General features: G+C 59.6%; 1 long non-coding RNA gene across 2 annotated transcripts; it reads right to left on the bottom strand.

The window, feature by feature from the left end:
* Positions 1 to 2,615: 2,615 nt before the first annotated feature.
* On the bottom strand, positions 2,616 to 5,870 carry LOC112134716 (uncharacterized). 2 transcript variants are annotated; one of them, XR_010141351.1, is made up of 3 exons: positions 5,345 to 5,805; positions 3,709 to 5,246; positions 2,616 to 2,912 (listed from the first exon to the last, which is right to left on the bottom strand). It is a non-coding gene; the product is annotated as an uncharacterized LOC112134716 (long non-coding RNA). The 2 variants fall into 2 exon arrangements; XR_010141352.1 differs by having other exon boundaries at positions 3,709 to 5,870.
* Positions 5,871 to 6,075: the final 205 nt, after the last annotated feature.

Genomic DNA, 6,075 nt, shown 5'->3' with positions numbered 1-6,075 from the left:
AAGGCTTTGCTGCCTGCAGAGGGCAGGGGAGGTGTCCAGGGCTTTGGGGGCCATAAGGATGGCCCAGATGCTGGCCCTTCCCTGGGTGGGAGAGCCATCTGCCCACCTTTCCCCAAGGCTACTGCCCAGGCTCTCCCTTGGCTGGCAGCCTCCTCCCAGATACGAGTGGGCCAGGTGGTCCTCTCTCTTAAGGGGGTGGCTGAAGCCCAGATCTTGCCCATGTGGTGCTGCAGTTCCCCTGGGGTCCCTGAGGGAAGCCAGGGACTCTGTGGGCTCCATGGCAGGGAGCCCTGGGCTTGGACGCCGTGCCATCCTTACAGCTATCTGAAGGGCAGGAAGGCCTGACCAAGCTGGGGATGGGGAGAAACCTGGACTTGGGGGTGGTGGTGGCAGCTGCTGTCACCTCTTCATTGCAGATGGGGGCTGAGCTCAGCGGGCAGGGGCCGCTGAAGACACACAGCTAGGGAGAGGGGAGCCCAAATCTGTGGGACCAGGAGCTGGGTTCATCCTCCCGTGACCCTGACTCTTGGTGAGGAGACACCCTGAACTGGGCAGGGTGGCAACCATGACAGGCATGGGGAGGTGGCAGGTCCCCAGGCTCACCTGCTCTTTTGTACAGAGGGGCCTCTGGCCTGTGGAGAGGGGCCCCCTCCCAAGGCTCAGCCCTGCCACCTGCAACCCACTTTACCCAGAATAAGTAAGTCACACTGCCCATTTTTCAGGGCAATAAATTTTAATAAAGAGTTGTATTTTCCCCTGCAAGACCCAGAGTGAAGGCTGTCTCTTCAGCGACAGGGTTCACCGCAGCTGAGGCTCACTTCCATCATGAGCTGTGTCTCATGAGGACTCTCATAAACCTCTCTCTCTCCCTGGTTCCAAAAATGAAGCCGCCAGCTCTCACCGTACCTTGCTGTTGAACTGAATGACAGACATTATTCAAAACCCCCACCCTAGGGATCAAGATTAGGGGAGTAGGACAGAGTTCAGGGCAGCTTCTAAGAGGGAGGAGCCCCGGCTGGGAGGCCTTGGAGGATTCTTGTGTGATAGGGGGCATACCGGGGGTCTCTGAGGCCCCTCGTGGGTGCTGAATGCTCTGGTTTCCCCAGGGCTCAGCCCAGCCCCCGCTCTGCGGGACCCTGGGGCCAGGGTCTCCCTCTGGCAAGTGGTCTCAGGCCTTCTGTACACCACCCTTGCCAGTGGCCTCATCACAGTTTATTCCTAAAACCAGGGTCTGCTCCTCACTGGCCCTAAAGCCTCAGCCTCCAGTGCCCCTCCCGTGCCCCGTGACCCCTTCAGCCTACACACAAGCTTTCTGTTTGTGGTGGGGTCCCTGCCCCTCACAGAGGACCACCAATAAGGGTCGCTTATGTAAGAGCAGGGCTGCATCCACAGCTTGCAAAGGACAGAAGTTGAAATAAACTGTTTTATTGCAGCTCAACAATTAAGTAAATAAAGAGCCTTTCTGTTTATGAAACAATCATGGCGTTTAATTAATTGAATCGTCCTCTCCAACACATCTGCAGGGGTCATCAGCGCACTATGGGCTCCTCTTTCATTTGTATGCATGTTCTGCTCCTGGGGTGATACCCTGAGTCAGAACTGAGATGGGGGCAGCCCAGAGGAGGCTGAGTTGGGGTCTCTGTGCTGCTGTTTCGGGACAAGCATGTGTCCCCTTACTCTCAAGGCTTCCTTGGAAGCTGACCGCACGCAGTGAGGCTGTGCCTTTCTTCAGCTGTGCTTGGGGACCCTCCATGGAGTACCAGGGCCAGCCCTGCGGGTGCCTTGGAGCTGGCGGGTGCCCAGAATGGGGAAGGAGGCAGCAGTGGGAAGGGAGAGGCCTGACGGAGGGGATGCTCCTGGCCTGAGCCTTGCGTCGCCATTGATGCAGAGCAGGAAACCAGGAAAGGCCTGGGTGGCCCCCTGTGCTCATGAGGTGGTGGGCAGAGACCCCCTTACTTGTGATTTGAGAGGGAGCCCCTGGCTTTTTGAGCATGTGGGTGTGTGCCCATTTCCACGAGGGGCTCCTTCTGCAGTCCCTGTGTGTGTGCTGCTCATGTGTGGGAGCGTACATGCATACATGCACCGTGGCAATGCATACATGCACATCCATGTGCCAGAAGCTGGAGGGACAGAGCCTCCCCTGCCCAGCCAGCCCTGCTGGCCAGGAGCCTGCAACCACCTGCCTCAGTCTTCTCCGGGAACGACCCAGGGCCATTTTCCTCCAGACCCTTGAGGCGACATAGACTCTCGCTCTGTGGAAAGGAAGCTTGAACCCTGGCAGCTCCTTTCTTTGTGCTGGTTGAGTCATAAGAGCAAATCTCAGAAGCCCAGAGATTCCCCCCAGACGAGGCTCAGCCTGGGAGACCCTCGCCCTTGACCTCTACTTGGCCTGGGCCCTTCCACAGTGGGTGCTCCGTAGATACTCCCGGATGCGATCCCAACACACTCACCCTGGCTGCTCACCACCTGCCTTGGCTGGGCCCTGGGTTGGGCCCCCCACTGTTATGTGGCTGCCACACTGCCCAGCCCCGGTTCACGGCCCTTAAGTGCCTCCTCCCACGAGGGGCAATGCCGAGCCCCTTCCGCCTTGTGCCGTGATAAAGGGCTTATGGGGGTCTCTTATTGACTGAATTTTATTTGCTGACATTAAATGGTGCAGTGGGCTGGTGAGCCTGGCTTCCCGGTTCATAAATGGGATCAAAATGTCACTGTGATTCCGTTAAAACCTTTAAAAAGGATGGTTGTGTCACCCAGATCTAGTTTGTAAACCTGCTCCAGCTGCTGTGTGTCTCTTGGGGCCAAGTGGCCTGCCCTGTCCTCCATTTTCTCCGCTGGTGCTGGTCCTCCATCCCCAGTCTCCTGCTCCACCATAAGCCCCAGGCTGAGCCAGTGTTGAAGCTGTAGACATAAATCTATAGGCCGTTTGAGTATTGAAAACCAAGCAGTGCTGAGTGGAAGAAGCCTGTCTGTCCATCCACCCATCCCCCTGTCCGTCCGTCCACCCATCCTCCCGTCTGTCTGTCCACCCATCCGCCTGTCCATCCGTCCACCCATCTACCTGTCTGTCCGTCACCCATCCCCCTGTCCGTCCATCCACCTATCCCCCATCCGTCCATACACCCATCCCCCTGTCCATCCATCCACCCATCCCCCCGTCCATCTGTCCACCCATCCGCCTGTCCATCCGTCCACCCATCTACCTGTCTGTCCGTCACCCATTCCCCTGTCCGTCCATCCACCTATCCCCCTGTCCATCCATCCACCCATCTGCCTGTCCGTCCATCCATCCATCCCCCTGTCCGTCCATCCATCCATCCCCCTGTCCGTCCATCCACCCATCTGCCTGTCCGTCCATCCACCTATCCCCCGTCAGTCCATCCACCCATCTGCCTGTCTGTTCAGCACCGATATGCCTGTCCATCTGGCACTCTGGCCCTTACTGCCTGGCCTGCTGTGACTGCTCCCTCCTGGACCTACTGGGCCAGGTCTCCCCACTCCACAGGAAGTGGGGCCAGGCCTCTCCCTGGTGATCTCAGTACCAGAGTTCACAATGCGCTCCTTGTCAGTCTCCCCCTGACTTCATACCCGCCTTGCCCGGCATCCCCGCTTTAGAGGTGGAGGATAGCGTCCCTGAGACGGGGAGCAGTTTGGTGGGGCTGCAGGTTGAATGACCCTCGGACCAGGCCAGCTGAGATCCTGGTTCCTCACCTAGTGTGTGGAGCCCTCCTCTCCTGCTGTCTGGATTCCGACTCTGCTCCCTGGGGTCCAGGCTGTGTGGGGCTCCTGCACCCTTCTTCAGGGCAGCCTGTGACGGAGGGTCTTCTCACCTCATTCCAGAGGGCGGCTGAGGCCTGTAGGAGCGGGTCCCGTGTTTGCTCTCCTGGGAATCCATTGCAGAGGTGGGCAGTTCGGCCTCCTAACTCACTCATGGTCCACCCACTGCTTGCCAAATGCCACAAGGGCCGCAGCAAGACTGGGCCCCAGAAAGTCTCTGAGGTGGAGAAAAAGCTGTGGGGCCTCGGGGTGGGTTCAGGGCCTTTCAGTCACGAAGCCACTGCCCAGGGCCTCAGCCACATGGCCACTGGGGTCATGGCCACTGCGGGACCCTTCCTGTGAAGCAGCTCACCTCCCCAGACAGCCTGGACGTTTCCGGTGTCAGCGTTCTCTCCCGGCACCCCGTTGGTCTGCACGGCCGTTTCCGGAGTCAGCATTCTCTCCTGGCACCCCCTTGGTCCGCACGGACGTTTCCGTTTCCGGTGTCAGCGTTCTCTCCCGGCACCCCCTTGGTCTGCACGGCCGTTTCCGGAGTCAGCGTTCTCTCCTGGCACCCCCTTGGTCTGCACGGACGTTTCCGTTTCCAGTGTCAGCGTTCTCTCCCGGCACCCCCTTGGTCTGCACGGCCGTTTCCGGAGTCAGCGTTCTCTCTTGGCACCCCCTTGGTCTGCACGGACGTTTCCGTTTCCGGTGTCAGCGTTCTCTCCCGGCACCCCGTTGGTCTGCACGGCCGTTTCCGGAGTCAGCGTTCTCTCCTGGCACCCCCTTGGTCTGCACGGACGTTTCCGTTTCCGGTGTCAGCGTTCTCTCCCGGCACCCCGTTGGTCTGCACGGCCGTTTCCGGAGTCAGCGTTCTCTCCTGGCACCCCCTTGGTCTGCACGGACGTTTCCGTTTCCGGCGTCACGTTCTCTCCCGGCACCCCCTTGGTCCCCACAGCTCAGCATGAGTGTTGTTTCCAGAGCCGTCAGCCCAGGTGGGCTCTCTGGCCTCAACCCATCTCCGCTCCAGGAGTTAGGCGTCCTTGGCCCCCAGGCCCCGGTGGGAAATGAAGCCGTCCACGTGTGATTCTGGGATGGCCGTGGCAGCTTGGGCAGACACAGCCGGTTTTGGGGGTGTGGGGGCGGACGCTGGTGATGGAAGCCTCCTGGGGCGAGTGGGCTTCCCCAGGTTGGGGCTCTGCCGGCTGGGCCGGCACAATCCCCAGGCTGTGCCCTCAAAGTGGGGGAATGAGGGTGGACAGCGGGAATCAACCCAAGGCCATGCGGAAACAAACCCCTGGAAAAGGGAGTAGCTTAGTCCGTTGGGAAAAACCGAGAATCCTAACAGGGGCTTTGCGCCAGTTTGAGTGGGGCAGCAGTGGTGCTGGACCATGCCCTCCAAAGGCTTTACTTTGTAGAGATTCATAACAGCCTTCGCCAGGGAATGACGTGAGGGGTGGGTTCGCTCTCGAAGCCGCAGGGGAGACAGGCCACTAGAGCAGAAAGCAGGGAGCGTCGATCACACTCGGGGGCGGAGGGAGCCTAGCCCAGCCCTGCTTCCGCCTGTGCCCAGTTTCCCATAGTAAAATACCTTCCAGTAAGGCTTTGGAGTGGCTGCTCCACCCGCCAAGAGCCTTCAGGGCTCAGGCTGGGCGCGAAAGCTCATGCCTGTAGTCCCAGCACTTTGGGAGTCTGGGGTGGGCGGATCACTCGGGCACAGCAGTTCAAGACCAGCCTGGGCAACATAATGAGACTCCATCTCTACGAAAAAAAAAAATTAAAAATTAGCCAGGCGTGGTTACTCACACCTGTGGTCCCAGCTGGGCCATGAGGAAACTGAGGTGGAAGGATCACTTGAGCCCAGCAGGTGAAGGCCGCAAGATCGCACCACTGCACTGCAGCCTGGGCATCAGAGTGAGACTCTGTCTCAAAAACAAACAAACAAAACAAAACAAAAAAACCAGCCTCTAGGCTCCTCACTGTCTCCCTCCAGCTCACAGCGACCACCCACGAGGGCGCATGGGGGAAGAAGGGTGGCAGGGGGAGGCTCTCCCCCACACTGTTGCCCCCCACACCTGGAAAGGGCTCCCCAAAGGTGCCCAGCCCAGGACGTCCTCCCATGGTTGTTGGCACGTCAGGGGCTCTGTGCTGCTCTGTGCTGACGTACAGCCCCAAGCACAAAGCCCTCCTTCCACTGAAGAGGGCCTGGGTACCTGGGAGGTGAGTCGGCGTGGGGTGGTGAGTAAGTGGCCTGCGTCATGCCTCGCTAGCTGCCGCACCTGCAGAAAAGCCGCCGTGGGAGGGGAGGGAGGGAACAAGCCC

This window comes from Pongo abelii, chromosome 7 (genome assembly GCF_028885655.2).
Source record: "Pongo abelii isolate AG06213 chromosome 7, NHGRI_mPonAbe1-v2.0_pri, whole genome shotgun sequence".
NCBI lineage: Eukaryota > Metazoa > Chordata > Mammalia > Primates > Hominidae > Pongo > Pongo abelii.
This window is presented reverse-complemented; position numbering and strand designations above follow the sequence as displayed.